At 39.9% G+C, this 17,976-nt stretch overlaps 1 pseudogene; it reads right to left on the bottom strand.

Moving 5' to 3' along the window:
* Positions 1-11,972: 11,972 nt before the first annotated feature.
* On the bottom strand, positions 11,973-12,483 carry LOC133040127 (destrin-like; annotated as a pseudogene).
* Between the last annotated feature and the right edge of the window lie 5,493 nt (positions 12,484-17,976).

The raw sequence follows: 17,976 nt of genomic DNA, 5'->3' as shown, positions 1-17,976 counted from the left end.
ACTACATCATTTATATACTGTGGGTTTGTCTGAATCAAGGTTGAGGGCCTATGTGTGAGCCCATGTGGTGTGATTTTGTGTGTGTGTGTTTCCTCAGGAGATATTTCCCTCTTACACTACACAAGTCAACTGTGAACTTTCTAAACACTTCTCATCACCACTGCACACTGACAATACATTACCTGATTCTTCCCTCAACTCAGCCATTCCCCAGATTTGGTAATATTCTTTTGCCTCATATGAAGATGGTGCTGAGACAAATGGCCCAAGCTCCTGACCTCCTAAGTGGAAAAGCCAGACTGAGAACCTAGGGGTGGTCCCAATGTGGCTGCTCTGGATCCCTGACCTGCACTTATCACTCAGCCATGAGAAGCTCAGTCATGGGGCAAGAGGATCCCTGCATCTATGTTCATGCCTGGAGGTATTAGCAGCTCCAGAGGTCCAGATCCTGCCCATCATTATAAGGTAGCCTCAGTGGTCACAGAACCCAGGGCACCTCTAGGTGGATTAACAGTCAACTTTGGCACAGTTATTTGTGTGAAATGGACATTGGAACTCACATACTCCAGGTCTGCTTACACATTCTGAGAGTTGTGTGGCCTCATGTAGATAATATAGATCATATCTGTGATTGGGGAGATATTTCATTGTATTGGGTGACATGACCTTAAGCCTTACATTGATTAAACTCTGTAGCACACTCTCAAGGAAAGGTGTCAAATAGATCTCACAGTGGAACTTGTTAGCTGAAAAGTACAAATGGCCCAGTCATTGAAAACTATAAATATTCAGAGCTCCTCCCTCTGCTGAGGAACAATCTAGTTGATAAAGGTGGGGCTCCCTTGCCAGCTCTGGTTGGAGAGGTGTCCTGATCCTGGGTCCCTACAAGGGGTGATGACTGGAGTACAGAGCAAGAGACTGATTTTCCAGGAAAAAGTGCTGGCCATGTTCTAGTGTCTCCAGAAGCAACTGCATCATTTAGATGGTTGGGATTGTGTGAATGAGGGTGTTTGGAGGTGGTCACATGTTGAATCCACATAGTGTGATTGTGAATCTTCCTGTCTGTGTATTTCTTCAGGAGTTGTTTCCTCCTAGACAATAAACCTGTCAATTATCTTTGCAAAATTTCTCATCACCACTGTACACCATGTGTACATTCCCTCTCATGCCTTCAATATAGCTCTTCCCCAGGTTCGATTTATGTTCCCTTTCATCAGCTGGAGATGGTGAAGAGATCTATGTTACCAGCTCTTGATCTCCTAAGTGGAAATGTCAAACTGACAATCCAGTTTTGGATTCAGATGTGAACGCTCTGGACCCCTGAGCTGCCCGTATTAGTCAGTCAAGGGATCTTCAGTCATGGAACAAGGGATCCCTGATCTGTATCCATGCCTAGAAGTACTAGCAGCTCCAGAGCTCGCCGATAATTATAAGGTGGCCCCTGTGGACACAGAATGCAGGGCTGCTGCGGGGGGATTAACAGCCAACTTTGGCACAGTCATTAGTGTGAAAGTCACCTCGGGACCCTTATCCTTCTGTCAGCTCACAGAAAGTTGTGTAGCTTCCTGTGGACAATACAGGTCACATCTGTCAGTGCAGGTGTCATTGCTTAAACAAGGGCACAAACAGATAAGAATCAAGAAGATGTGTTATTGTGTCAGGTAAGATTACCATAAGCCTTTCAAGTGATCATTTCCTGCAGCACACACCCAAGGGATAGTGGCAACTAAGAACTCAAAGTAAAACTTGATTGTCAGCCTGGTGACCATGACTCTTGCTGATAATCTCCTCCCTGGCTGGGTTAGGGATGGACAGTGCTTCCTCTGTGCTTTCTATAATCAGCTGTCCCACTAAATGCATGACCCCTGTGAGTATGGACAGACACCGACTCAGTGGACCTGCACGCACTGTATAGAAAATGCATATTGAGAGAAAAATATGATATTGCTGATACTGGCTATATGTAAATAGTAGGAATTCAGTATTATCAAACATCATATATGTGATTTTATTATCACACATCATATATGTGATTAGTGAATAAATGTAATAGCAAATTTGCCCAGGATTGAATTCACTCCTCTAACAGAGTTTGCTTTTAATCAAGTTCAAAGTCTCATAGAAAACATGATGAGTAGAGTAGCAGCAACTGTGGATCCTGGAGGAAGAGTGATCTGGGAAAAATCAAGAGACAGAGGCAATTTAGCAGGAGCTCAAAACAGGCAGGAGGACTTTTTGGTCTCTGTCATTGAAAAAGAGAATGCATTTTAAAGTTTTCCTCTTTTTTTAGATTGAATATTTCCTTTTGATTAGGTTCCTCTTAGCTAGAAAGTCAAAGCTCTGTTTTCATTTCCTTCTTCCTCTCCTTCGCTTTCCTTCCCTCTCCGAAGAGGGTGGATGAGCACAAGTTCAGCCCATGTGCATTGACTTCCCACATCCATACACACAACACCCCATGTCCACACAAATAGGAAATCCCCTGAATGATTCCTAAGCAACCTCACCAGTGTTTTAACAGCTACTCAGTGTCCCTCTAGCTTTCACTAAGGACCTGCCAGTCACCCGCCTTGTGACAGGACAGAAGAGACTCTGTGTGTCTCCAAGGCAAGCTTTGGGAAGCTATTTGGTGTTTCTTTCCTTTCTGGTTTGAAATAGAAATATCGGTTCATTTCTCTTTCAGTAAAATTAAGTTATGAGTATTTGAGGGTGTTCGTTCCAGATATAGATGATTCCCTTGACTGGGAGAGTATGGAGTGAGAGTCTTATTACCAACTCATGATACCTCAGTCCATAAGACATTAAAATTGTTAGCATCCATTACACCCTGTAGAGTACAGAGTTCTCTTTCCTGCAGCAACTTTTCCTCTAGGAAAAGAATTCTGTAATTTCCAACCAAATGGACTTGGAAGTTCCATCCTCCAGGCAAAGGTCTTGCCTTTCATCCTGAGTATGTGTGCTCTGATCTTGCTGGGTTCCCTGGACCCTACCACTGTTCCTCATCAGGTTTTCTGCAGTCACCAAATGAACCAAAGACTGTGCATCACCGTGATCTTATCATAATGTCTTCTCTTCTGTCCTTGCAAGTGGCCTTTTCAGCATGTGAAAGCAGTATACATTCTAGAATCATTCGTTTGGGGAGGAAATGCTTTATGGATGAGAAAGTTGGGGCTTTCTCACTGGTTTTAGTGTAGAGGCCAAACTGATTCCAAATTTCTGCTGGGAAGGAGTATAGCAACCTCAGTGATAGAAAGTAATTACAAGTAAAGTAATGTGACCAATTACCGTAGTCCCAGGAAGAAGCTGTATATGGTTAATAGTGTAGGTTTGTATCCTTGGGACTGCGTGTGTCTCTATGTGTAATAAATAATGTGATTCTGTGTGTGTGTGTGAATTTTTTGTGTTGTGATTTCCTTGATTATGTCAATCTAAACACCACTGTTAATGGTGTCAACGTCCCCCCCAAAATGCCCATCACGATCGCACCATGAAAAAGTATATAAAAATTAAACAAAGAGTACACATTCACTGTATACATTGATTTTATGCCAAGTGAACATTCTTTAACCTGGAAGACAAATCCTATCTCTACCCAGAGAAATGTTTACAGCGTTCTTTTTAATTTTTATTTATTTTTTATTGGCTATGCTGGCTCTTCATTGGGTCTTCATTGGTCTTCTCTTGTAGAGAGCGAGGCCCACTCTCTAGTTGTGATGTGCAGGCTTCTTGCTGTGGTGGCTTCTTCCTTGCAGAGCACGGTTTCTAGGGCTCTTGGGCTTCAGTAGTTTTGGCATGTGGGCTCAGTAGTCCTGCTCCTGGGCTCTAGAGCACTGGATCAGTAGATGTGTTACATGGGCTTAGTTGCTCTGGGACATGTAGACTCATCCTGGATCAGGGATCAAGCCCAAATTTCCTTTATTGGCAGGCAGATTCTTAACCTTTAACTGAGCCAACAGGGAAGTCTTAGGGGATTCTTAGTGAACAAAACTGCATTTCAGAATGCCCCTTATTGGGTCAGTCACAGCTTCATTTGATAGTAAATCTCACCTCTTAGTAGGTCTTATGACATTTTGACTGGTCGTGATTCATCACTTTGCCACTTCCCTCATTCAAACTCTTTGCTATTAGAGCCTCAGAATGAATCCTGCTCCCTCACCTGAGACACCTGTACTGGGGGCCTCCTTCCTTCTGCAGGGAGCCCTTGGTGGTACCTGCGTGCCTCACCCAGTTCTAGAGCAATCTGAGAAAGGAGGAGCCTCCAGGTGTAAATGGAGGTTATTCACTCCAGCTTTGCCTCTTAAGCTTTGATGTGTCCAGTCAGTCTTGTTAACTCAATGTACCGGGTACTACAGCACATCTCTAGAACTTTTCCATCTTGTAACTAAAACTTTATAACCATTGAACAGACACTCCCCACGTCAACCTCCTCCCAGCTCTTAGAACCACCCTTCTACTCTCTGCTTCTCTTTTCCTTTAGATACCTCAGTTAAATGGAATCCCAATGCCTGGCCTGGGTCCATGAGCCCCAGATATACCTACATATAAAAGATCATATCAGGCCATCAGACCTTCTGCAATAAAGAACAACCAGGGACAGGCATTTGGTTGCCTTTTCCTTATCTTTCCAGTTCTTAGAGCTGAATTTTCCACTGTAGTAGCCACTAGTCAGATCTGCCTATCTATAATTAACATAGTTCAAACAATAATCAACTTGTTATATTTTTAAAACCACACAAAACCTCAGTAATGGCCTAGTCACACTAGTCATATTCCAAGTGTGTCCATAAGTGTTGGAATTTCAAGTTGGTAAACTTGAAGGCAAAAGCTATATTGGGCCTAAAGAAGTGTAAGGTTGAAAGGTGATTCTCTCATCATTTCTCTCTCATGTGACATGTTGCAACTGTGATCAACATCTTGTTGAAGGGCTCTGACTCCACAAAGCACAGAGCAGGTCTGGGAACCTAGAGGGAAGACCAGGGAAATGCTGTGTAATCCAACTGGAGGAGGAGAAATGGGTGGGTCAACTTGTATAATAACTGTATCATTGCTCATGACTGTGTTTCTACAGGATGGATCATGGAGATTATTTGTGGCAGTGATGTGGAGGAGAACGCAGGTAGGGAACGACTCTTGGTAGGATTTAGAGAGAGGGAGCTGGGATCCATGAGATGCTGTTTCAGTGTGTTCTCTTTGAAGATTCCCACTGGTGGGGGGTGGGGTTTCCTCACCTCCCTCTGCAGGACCCAGCTCTGCCCTCCCAACCCCCCTAAAGGCATAAGGGCATCCCTAGTTCATCACCAGCTATGGTAAGAGGTTGGGGCAGCCCCGCCTTCCCCAGTCCTGGGCTCCTGGGAACAGAATGAAGGAGACACAAACGCCCAGAGATCATGCAGGCAGGGAGTCACCTAGAAGCTCTGCATCCCTGTGGGTGCTCCCTGGCCTGAGGGTCCCAGCCAGCCTGGGAGGTGCCCAAGACAGGTCCCTTAGATTCTGGAACCCTGGGGGGCCTGGGTCTCCTCGGGGCACCATTTCTCAACCTGAAGTTGGAGGTTCTATAGATTCTTCTGTGTATGTGTCCTACTCCAAATAGAGAAACACCAGCAAGCAATTCAGTGCAGTGTGCACTTGGGATGGTGGTGCTAGTGGTAAAGAAGCCACCTGCCAATACAGGAGACACAAGAGATTCTGATTTGATCCCTGCATAGGGAAGATCCCCCAGAGAAGGAAATGGCAACCCTCTCCAGTATTCTTGCCTGGAGAATCCCAGTGACTGAGGAGCCTGGTGGGCTATAATCCATAGCATTGCAAAGAGTCAGACACCATTTTTTTTTTTTTAATTAGTTGGAGGCTAATTACTTCACAACATTTCAGTGGGTTTTGTCATACATTGATATGAATCAGCCATGGATTTACATGTATTCCCCATCCCGATCCCCCCTCCCACCTCCCTCTCCACTCGATTCCTCTGGGTCTTCCCAGTGCACCAGGCCCGAGCACTTGTCTCATGCATCCCACCTGGGCTGGTGATCTGTTTCACCCTAGATAATATACATGCTGTTCTTTCGAAACATCCCACCCTCACCTTCTCCCACAGAGTCGGACACAATTGAAGTGACTGAGTAGCTCACTTGGGATGAGTAGCAGGATTCAAGTCACTCATGTTCCTTTTATTTTTTTTCCAATCCTGTCATTTATAACATATCTTGTTTTATTACAGTTTGAAAAGTGGTGTCTTCTGTCAAATTTTAATGCTGCAATATGCTAAACAGAGAAAATGTACTTTTTAATGAAAACAGCATAATAGCAGTTTAAAATCATAAACCTCAGGAGACTTTGGCTGAAGGTCAGAAAGAATTATTAGGGAAAGCAGAGACTCCAGGTGTCTGTCCATTCCCAATGCTCAGGTCTCAGTGATAGTTGTACTGAGTGTAGGATGGGTGGGCAGGTTATCCCATCCCCTGTGGCATCTGAACTCCTGCTCCTTCCAGGGCCTAGATGGGGTGGGGAGACCCAAGCTTTTAATCCTTGATCCCAGAGTCCCCTGTTCCTCCGCCTGAGTCTCACTGTCCAGGGGACCCTTCAGTTGAAGGTTTCTGGCCAGATGGCCAGGTGTATGTCCTCCTGCACGGCATTTCTGAACATTCCCTGCTAACAGACAGTGCAATGCCCTCAGCAAAGAGCAGCAGACCCTGTAGATCTGAGCCCCAACACCAAGCCTAGATCCTGAGAAGTCTTCTGGGTCCTACACACCTTCCCCAGGGAACCCTCTTCTGTCTGACTCTGCACCTCCTCGGGGACTCCATCACTTGTGCTGGTGTTGCAGGCTCTGCTCTGAATCCTTGAAGACCTGGACCCCATCCTGGACCCCAGAGGGGATGGAGCCCCCACAGCACCAGGAGCCTCATCTGGCCCAGATTGGGGGAGGCCTCACTGCTTCTCTCTTGAGGGCCCTCATTTAGTACAAGTTCAGTTGTTCTGTTGTATAGATTTAGTACGGGTTTCATCTACAGTTTTATCTATAAGTTCCATACGTATCTATATGTTCAATATTTACGTGTAAGGTTTTTCATTAAATTTTTTTATCTATCTTGTTATTTTTAAAATAATTTTTTGTTAAAACACACATTTTCTGTTGAGAAAAGCACCCTCAACAGAGGTAGAACTTAATGAATTGGCATAAGGCAGTCACCCTAGTATCCACCATCAGGATCTCTCCCCCTCACACACAACTCAGTCTTCGTTGAGGAAAGAACTGCAAATTTAGTCCTTTCACCTGTCCTTGTGTCATTGTCTTTAAGGATTCTGTTTTCTCACGTCTGCTCGTTCCACTAGTCATAGGAAATCAGTATTACCCTAGATCTTATATGACTTGCATGTCAGGACTTTTCAAAACTCAATCTGCTAGGCTGGTAAAAAGTTCATGATTCATCATGTCTCTCCTTGTGTAACTTAAATGTGTTTCTCTCTTTTCTTCTACACAGAGAATTTCTCTCCCAGAAAGCTCTTGAAGTTCCAGTTTTTATTCCTTTATATTCCTCTCACTCTTTTATTCCAGTGACCTAAAGGGCTTTTATCTTTATAACCTAGTAGCTGTACTACAGTGTCATTTACTATTAGTCATTGCAAGTTGATGCTCATTATTCTTTTTAATAAACAATTTCAAAGCCTTTTTTTCCAGAAAACTTTGCATCATAATGTTTAATATTTGCTGTGTATCTGTGCTGTGACTTTACTCTTTTAGAGACCCCAATCATTCACATAAGGACAGGGAAGCCTAGCGAGTTACAGTGCATAGGGTCGCAGAGAGTTGAACAGGACTGAGCAACTGAACAGCCACAATCATTCATGTATCAGATCTCTTGTGCTGATCTTCCACTATTAACATATTCATCAATTTTACAATTTCTTCCTTAATTCATTTGCCAGGAGTTTTTTTTAAATAGTTTTTAAGAGAGTTTTCTTTTTATCTACTGTTTATCATAAGGCATTATTTCTCAATGTGTTTTTCTTTTTTTCCATTTATTTTTATTAGTTGGAGGCTAATTACTTGACAATATTGTAGTGGATTTTGTCATACATTGACATGAATCAGCCATGGATTTACATGTATTCCCCATCCCAATCCCACCTCCCGCCTACCTCTCCACCCGCTCCCTCTGGGTCTTCCCAGTGCACCAGGCCCGAGCACTTGTCTCATGCAGCCAACCTGGGCTGGTGATCTGTTTCACCCTAGATAATATACATGTTTCGATGCTGTTCTCTTGAAACATCCCACCCTCGCCTTCTCCCACAGAGTCCAAAAGTCTGTTCTGTGCCTCTTTTTCTGTTTTGCATATAGGGTTATCATTACCATCTTCCTAAATTCCATATATATGCGTTAGTATACTGTATTGGTCTTTATCTTTCTGGCTTACTTCACTCTGTATAATGGGCTCCAGTTTCATCCATCTCATTAGAACTGATTCAAATGAATTCTTTTTAATGGCTGAGTAATATTCCATAGTGTATATGTACCACAGCTTCCTTATCCATTCGTCTGCTGATGGGCATCTAGGTTGCTTCCATGTCCTGGCTATTATAAACTGTGCTGCAATGAGCATTGGGGTGCACGTGTCTCTTTCAGATCTGGTTTCCTCGGTGTGTATGCCCTGAAGTGGGATTGCTGGGTCATATGGCAGTTCTATTTCCAGTTTTTTAAGGAATCTCCACACTGTTCTCCATAGTGGCTGTACTAGTTTGCATTCCCACCAACAGTATAAGAGGGTTCCCTTTTCTCCACACCCTCTCCAGCATTTATTGCTTGTAGACTTTTGGATAGCAGCCATCGTGACTGGCATGTAATGGTACCTCATTGTGGTTTTGATTTGCATTTCTCTGTTTATTATAAAGCATTATTTCTCAGTGTGTTTTTCCTACTTTTGCTTTCATTTACAGAGTGATTTTTCAATTTTTTCTTACTCTTTTCTGAGTCCCACACACTGATTTCTGAGTTTTCTCAATTCTGATGTATGATGTCCTTTCAAAATTTGAATTTTTTTTTCTTTTTCTCTATTTTTTGTTTTTTAACAATGTTTACACTTTATTGTTAATCACATCATCATGCAAGTAATGAGAATGCTTATACCCATGGAGAAGTTGCTAAGCATTTCTGTAAACTTTACTTATCCCCAAGTTTTTTCCTAATTGAAGTATAATTGTAATTTAATTGAACCACAACACTGAGAATTTCAGGTGCACAATATAGTGATTTGATATTTCTATACATTATAAAATTATCACCACAATAAGTCAAGTTACCATCTGTAACCAAATTATTCTCATTGACTATATTCTCCATGGTGTATATTTTGTCCCCCAAACTCATTTATTTTGAAGGGAAATTTGTAAGTCATAATCTCTCTCACTAGTTCTCTCATCACCACATCTCTTCCCTCTCTGGCAACCACTTCTTTGTTCTCTGTATCTATGACTTCATTACTGTTTGGTTATGTTGGTTCATTTGTTCTGGTTTTCAGTTTCCACATACAAGTGACATCATACTGTATTTGTCACTCTTTCTGACTTATTTTACTTGGCATAATACCCTCTAGGCCCATCCATGTTGTCACAAATGACAAGATTTCATTCTTCTTTGTGGCTGAGTAATAATCCATGTAGACCACATCTTATCCACTCATCTCTTGATACACACTTTGAAAAAATACACTTAAGTGGAATTGCTGGATCACATGATATTTCTATATTTAATTTTTTGAAAAACACCATATTTAGTGTATATAACTTAAGATATTACCCCATAATGCATCTTAATACATAAAGTTTGCATTTTCTGTAACTGAATTATTTAAAGGGATACTTGGACACCTATAAAAACTATAGAAATAATTTTAATAAAATCATTTTGACTACAAAGCAAATTTGTTTCTGTGTTATTTGAATCAGTTGGGAGGATAAAGGTTGGAATGCAAAACTACGGAGAAAAGACACAGAAAGTGTGGGCACTCATAAAAGTGTAGATTTTGCCACAGAGACCAAGCTCATCCTGCTCACCCCACAATAGAACAATAAATCCAGAGGCAAGCTGTTGCAGTGAGGAATAGCAACTTTATTCAGAAATACAGCTGACCAAGAAGGTCATGGACTAGTGTAGCTCAAGACAACCGCCTTACTCAATTTATAACTCAGGCTTCTTTTATACTAAAAGGGGAAGGGATATGGCTAGCTGTTGCAAACTTCTTGGTACCAGAATCCTTTGTTCTGGCAGCTTTCCATGTAAATCTGGTCACAATGTTCTTATAAACCTTTAAAAAAGACAAACGTTATTCTCTGTTCTGCAACTGTTTAATATATATTTATATATAATTGAAACATAGTTGACTTACAGTGGTTCAGGTGCACAACAAGGTGTTCAGCTGCACATATACTTTTTTTATATTATTTTCCGTCATAAGTTATTATAAGATATTGGCTATAGTTCCCTATGCTATACAGTAAACTTCTGTTGCTTGCTGCATATCTATTTTATAATTAGAAGTCTAGCATTCTATTCATGCTAAGTCAAACAACTGGAATCAAATGTCATAAATTTTTTAATTAGGTGAAAGTTCATGTTTTCTAAAATATATTTATTATACATATTATTTATATGTGTATGTATACGAAAGCATTTCTACTACAGTTGATAAAAGCTAGAGAAAGAACATCAAAAAAAAAAAAAAAGAAGAGATGAAGAAACTAGAAAACACAAACTAAATGAAATAAGACCATAGAATATGAAAGAAGAAGTGAAACAAACTAGATAAAAGTAAAAGATCGTCATATAGTCCAGTTGTTTTTAACCATGACTGCTCATTAGAAACCTATTCCCATTTGCTGAATTGTTTTGGGTTTATTTTCTGTAGGCCTTTCCTTGTCTTGTGTTTCCTGCCTAGAGGCAGGAATTTAACAAATTTAACAAATTCCTTTAGCATTTGTTGCAAAGCTGGTTTGGTGTTGCGAAATTCTCTTAACTTTTGCTTGTCCGAAAGCTTTTGATTTCTCCATCAAATCCAAATGAGAGTCTCGCTGGGTAGAGTATTCTTGGTTGTAGGTTCTTCCCTTCCTTTACTTTAAATATATCGTGCCTTTCCCTTCTGGCTTGTGGAGTTTCTGTTGAGATATCAGCTGATAGCCTGATGGGAGTTGCTTTGTATGTTGTTTGTCATTTTTCCCTTGTTGTTTTTAATATTGTATCTTTGTCTTTAATTTTTGCCAGTTTAGTTACTGTGTGTCTTGGTGTCTTCCTCCTTGGGTTTATCCTGTCTGGGACCCTCTGTGCTTCCTGGACTGGGCTGACTATTTCCTGACACATTTTAAAGGAGTAGATTCAATATGGAGTTAGGGTTGCTGTTCTCTGTTACAATATCTCTGTAAAGGCAGAAAAGAAACATTAATTTGTCCAAAGAAGAAAAACAGAATACTGGAGAGTTTAGTGGAAAGAGTATTTTCTCCAGTAAAATATCTGAGATTTAATCCCAAGTACCCAGGTGATGCTAGTGGTAAAGAACCTGCCTGCCAATGCAGGAGACATGAGAGATGCAGGTTCAATCCCTGGGTTGGGCAAATCCGCTGGAGAAGGAAATGGCAACCCACTCCAGGATTCTTGCCTGGAGAATCCCATGGGCAGAAGAATTTGTCAGGCCACAGTCCATAGGGTTGCAAAGAGTAGGCACAACTGAAGCAATTTAGCACACACCCCACAATAAACCTGTAAATATGTGTCCACCTTCTGACTCTGTTTTTTTTTTTTTTAAGTTTTAGAGTGTAGATTTATTTAGGGCCATTTGCACATGTTCATAGGATAGTTTACCCCCACAAATGACAAGACAGCTCCCCTTCAGTGAGTCCCTAGCCTAAACATTATCTGCTTTACTTATACATAGCAAGAGGGTAACATTAAACACCAAAGCTTTCGATTTGTGGCATCAGATGATGGTCTACACGGGGCATCCTCCAAAAGCTACAATTAGGGATCCACCTAGCTTTTCAGCAATACAAGCCCGATTGAGGTCTTCTGGCCCATTTGCTTGACATTCGTGTTTTATGCCTTGGAACTTCTTTTTGATGGCATCCTTGGAGCTCGCATAGATCATTTAACTCTTCAGAGGAGCTAGTTCTGGTGCCCACAGGAAAAACATCAACTCCTCTTTTCTGGATTCCTTTGTTTCAAAGCTTGCATCCTACAGAGCATAGCGACAATCTTTTTCAGGAAGCATCCCCACAAAATGCTTGAAAGGATTGGTTATGGTGACACCAACATCTATCTCCCATCAAGATCTCTTTGCCTTCCTCCACGATGATGCACTTTTTGTCTGCACTGAAACAGAATATGACAGCCTTCTTTCTTTTCTTGATTTCTTCTGGCGTGGAGCACTTCCGAACTTTCATGTCATAAAAAATGCGACATACTTCATCGGCAACTTGCACTCCTGAGGCCGTGTTCGCCGCTGCGGTCTCAGAGCGCGGAGAGACGGAGCCAGCTGGCGTCGAGTCTCCGGAGCGTCCTCTTCACCGCAGCCCAGGCGAGCCTCCCGGGGGTGGGCGGGCGCCGGGGGCCGATGGGGCTGCCCAGCTTCTGACTCTGTTTTTTTCTTCTTGGAAGAATAAATATTAGTACTTAACTGACATAGTTGATGTCAATAAAATTTTATCCACTCAAATATAACAAAGTAAACTTCTTGGCGATGAATTGTATTGTTACATTGTTACTAAGTTGAAATTGACCTTATATTTTCAAGGAAGAAATGCAAACTACACACAAAATTTTGTAGTTGAAATATTGTGAATAATTTTTGGATTGTATTTATTAAAGTCTTAAAATTATACTCAATAATTGACAAACAATTAGAATTTTGACGATTTTGGTACTGATCAAAATGACTATCTCATGACTATAGGGTCACAATGGGTTGGGTTTTGGACGGGAGTGTGTAAGTATAAAGAAGCAAATACCTGGTAATAAGTTATAATAATGTGAAAACATTCTTGAAGGGTTTTGTTTGCTTTTTTGGTCTGGGATCTAATGCCTTTTTTGTTGAAGTTGTACTTTGAAGAGGTTCCAAGTCATATCTCATATCTCTGTTGATTTATAAATACATCTTTGTCACTGATGTTTGGTATCAAACATGTTTGCCACTTCTTTGGCATCTTGTGAGCACTCTTCCTCCTCTCAGTGGGCATCAGGTGTGAGCAGCTTGTTCACACCTACAATCTGCCTGCTATATTGCAGGCAGATTCTTTACTTTCTCAACCACCAAGGATTTATCTTCTTGCTAAAATTTTACCATTAAATAGCGGCTGTCTGTCTCACTAATAAACTTTTCACTATAAAGTTAATTTTATCTTCACTGATTATTTCCCAATCTGATACTGTCAGGTAGGAAGTTAGGTGTGAGCAATGAGGGGTGGCCTAGCAGATAAAGATTCAAGCTGATCTCTATAAACTCCACCCCAGAGAAGCCCCATGTGGCCCAGGAGAGCTCACAGATATGCTACAAAATAACCACAGAGACTGTTCCAACTCTACCCATGTGCCCTAGGCACACAGTGAATACAAACTGACCGCAGGGGCTTCTCCAACTCTTAGACACTGGCCCCTGATGCATGGCTGTGTCCTCAAGTGACCTTAGGCAGCTGAGAGCCTATTAAGTGTTCATAAGGATTTTATACATATGTACATCTGATTATAACAGACTGAATTACGGGAAAGACATGTGCAATACAGCATGCTGTTATGTAACTTGCAACTGTCAATCAAAACTGCCAGTCCACACCCACCTAGATGAATTTGCAAAACCCAGTCCTGAAAACCCTTCTTACCTCATCATTCCAGCCCCAGGGCCTCTCTTGACCTGACCCACCTCTCCCTTGAAGTGTTCTTTCTGTTCTTTCCTTAAACTTGTTTTTGCCACGAGTAAGACCTCAGATTCTTCTTTGCGTCCTTACCAAGAACCAGGGCCCACAAGGGAGGATCTTCTTCGACCCTCCCCAAATCTGGTAACAATACCAAGAATAGATCTAAATATGAGGGTGAGAGTTATTTGAGGGCAAAGGTTTTATTGAAAATACAGTGCCATGGGTCGCAATATGAAACCAGGTCATATTCAGGAGTGGTGACTGATTATCCCAGATCTGTCTGCTTACGTCTGACATGTGATGCTGTCTTCAGAACATTTCCTGTGGGATTTCTGCAATATCTAATATCTGTAAGAGAAGAAATTGCTACCGCTGTATTGCTTGGTAAAAAAGGCATCATTATGTCTTTTGAATCCCATCTTTAAGGAGTGATTCTTATTCTTGGGGAGAAAGGTAAAAGAAGACTCTGAGTTGTTTTTCTTATAGCTGTCAAGAATACTAGACGTTTGGGATTCCATCAGGAGTTCTTTAAATGTATGCTTAAAACCTGCTCAATATGTCATTATTAGCAATATGCATATTATATTGGATTTTTAAATATCATCATTATTATACGTCAAGGAGAAATCATGTTAAGGTTGAATGGGAGAAAGTTTCTACATCACTTTTATAGGTAGATAAACTGACCATAAAAATATATAACAATAATTCTAAGATTCTCATCTTTCTCCTATTAATCACCAAGTCCTGTGAACTTTGCTTGTAAATACACATCTTCCATTCGTGTAACTTAGCTCACTCTAACTTTCCATCCTCACTTTCACCATGTTTTTGTACATATTGTAAATAGAAGTTACTTGTACCACATAGCAAACAATTACGTTTCAAACACAGCATATTTATCTAAGACCTGTGTATGAGTCGGTTTTTGGTTTGCAGTGTCTTTCTCACCACTTTCACATGTAATTCTTGGTGACACTTCAAGAATCAACTTGTGTTTCACTCTTTTTATTCTCACTTTTATCCTCCACCTTGTCCTCCATGGCACAAAAATAATTTCAACATAAACCAAGTGTCCCTTTCCATGGAATTTTGGATTCTGTTGTCAGATTGTGGGATTGCACTTAGTCCTCATGTTCTACTATTACTAATGGGAAAGATAAATGTATCATGATGACCAAATTAGGTAATGAGTATATAATAGGCTTAGGAACAGAAGAAGGTCCTATGTCTAATATATGTCTATTTATTTTATTGTAATATGATTGTTGATTTTTGTTATCTTGCATTCATGAGATATTATGAACTCATTAAGTAAGATTCTGACTTTTACATAATCTGTTAGGGACAGGTCAGTTTTCATGTTATCTAAACATAAGGCGATGCCTAGGGCTAAAATTATGTTTACTAATCTTTATAATAAACAGACTCTACCTAATCAGATAGTTGTATTAAGGGCTAAGATTATGTTAATACTTTTGCAAAATACAATAGTCTATACAAATGTATATATGTATACATATGTAAAACACCAAAATTTACTTTGTAATTTTCCTCTCTAATCTCTAAAAAGAAGGGAAAAAATGGATATTTTTCTTTCTTCATGAAAACTGGATGAGTAATATTGACAAATTCAAGACAAACTGATAAACTTCAGAATGAACTGTCTGGAGAAAATGTGTGACAGTCGCCGTATGTTCTCTTGTTTCCACCTTTCCTGATTCATGAGTCCAGAGGCAGTGGTTACAGACATCAACTCCATATGAAACTAGGCAACTTATTTATTTTCAATAAGAAAAATGGTGAATGCCTCACATTTGCAGCCTTTAGGACTTTGAGAAAATGTTTCCTGAACTCTTCTCACCTGTGAAATTATAAGAAAAACATTTTAGTAATACCATATTAAATACTCACAACTATTTCATAATTGTAAAAGTCACACACACACATATATATATGTACCCTAATAATACAGTCAAAATTTTCAAACAGATTTAAGGTATTTACATTTTACCACTCATACAGCATTTACTAGACCTTTACATACCAAGAAAATTATATAAGTAAAAAATGTAACGACTATATTTTACTAATATATTTGAAGATATCCAGGGTACACAGCTGCCCAGAATACATAAAGTAGATTGTTGTGCCAAATTCTTTATGTTCAATGAAACTACTGCTCAATAAAGAGAAATAAATTGTGAACAGGTGGTATTTTTGCTCTCTATTTTATATTATTCTCTGGTTTCTTCCCTTTGGCTACCATTTCCTACCAGATGTGCTTTTTATTTTTCCTTTTAATTAAAAAAAGCTTTAATGTAATCTATATCTTTACTTGGCTTCATATCCCAGAAAAAAATATAAGTTTATATACTATTTAATCACCATATAAGAAAATACTGTAAAATTAAAGAAAATAATGCTAAGTTAATGAAACATGTAAAAGGTAATTATTTAATAAATATTTGATATACTGGGTAACATTTTAAAAAGAAAAAAATTGGAGATCACAAAGCCACTTTTAAATTTCTGGTTACAACATATTTCATAGTTATATATTTCTATAATCAATAAAATATAGTTATATCACTGTATATCAGCCTTCCAATGGTAGATGAAATACATGTTCAATATTAAAATGCTCTCAGGATCTGTGCATAACATAGTTCTAAAATATGTAGACTTAGTAATTTTAATCTCTTTTGGAATTAGTTTCATGACAGAATCATAAATCTGGCTTCAGTTTTAAGTAGTGGCAGATTGAGGGAAAAAAATCTTTTTTAAGAAGTCACAGTCCTTAACAGGGTTTCTTTTCTATTTAGATTAAATGTAGATAACTTTGCCACTATTTTAATCATACTTTTGAAATTCATATATTTAGAAATTAGAAAGCCAAATATAAAAGCATATAATGAATGAAATGGTTGCTAATTGTGTTAGATCCCATAACTATTCAGAAATAAACAGCCATTTCTTGACCACAGGGGATGATCAAGCAGACATATATGGAGAGAGGGGTTTCATATATAAAACTTGAGTAGAATGATGATAAATGTTATGTCTGAGTGTTACTGAGCCCTAAATTAAAATGTGACCCAAACTAAAAGAATAAAGTAAAATATCCCATAGGAAATAAGAATGGCTTTCTTCTTGAAACTTGAGAAAAAATTTTCAATATAATTATGGAAGGGATTGATTTATGAGGGGGTTCTGGGAAGGGGCAATCCTATAAATTAAAAGATCTCTTTCCATCTAAAGAGGTTTGCATGAAAAGGAAATACAGTTCAGTTCAGTTGCTCAGTCGTGTCTGACTCTTTGTGACCCCATGAACCGCAGCACGCCAGACCTCCCTGTCCATCACCAACTCCCGGAGTCCACCCAAACCCATGCCCATTGAGTCAGTGATGCCATCCAACCATCTCATCCTCTGTCGTCCCCTTCTGCTCCTGCGCTCAATCTTTCCCAGCATCAGGGTCTTTTCTAATGAGTCAGCTCTTCGCATCAGCTGGCCAAAATATTGGAGCTTCAGCTTCAACATCAGTCCTTCCAATGAACACCCAGGACTCATCTCCTTTAGGATGGACTGGTTGGATCTCCTTGCAGTCCAAGGGACTCTCAAGAGTCTTTAACACCACAGTTCAAAAGCATCAGTTCTTCAGCACTCAGCTTTCTTCACAGTCCAACTCTCACATCCATACATGACCACTGGAAAAACCATAGCCTTGACTAGACGGACCTTTGTTGGCAAAGTAATGCTTTTTAATATGCTGTCTAGGTTGGTCATAACTTTCCTTCCAAGGAGTTAAGTGTCTTTTAATTTCATGGCTGCAGTCACATCTGCAGTGATTTTGGAGCCCAGAAAAATAAAGTCAGCCACTATTTCCCCATCTATTTGCTATGAAGTGATGGGACTGGATGCCACGGTCTTAGTTTTCTTAATGTTGAGCTTTAAGCCAACTTTTTCAATCTCTTCTTTTACTTTCATCAAGAGGCTCTTTAGTTCTTCTTCACTTTCTGCCATAAGGGTGGTGTCATCTGCATATCTGAGGTTATTGATATTTCTCCTGGCAATCTTGATTCCAG

This window comes from Dama dama, chromosome 20, assembly GCF_033118175.1.
Source record: "Dama dama isolate Ldn47 chromosome 20, ASM3311817v1, whole genome shotgun sequence".
Taxonomy (NCBI): Eukaryota; Metazoa; Chordata; class Mammalia; order Artiodactyla; family Cervidae; genus Dama; species Dama dama.
The sequence above is the reverse complement of the archived record's forward strand: the minus strand, read 5'-3'. Positions and strand labels throughout refer to the sequence as shown.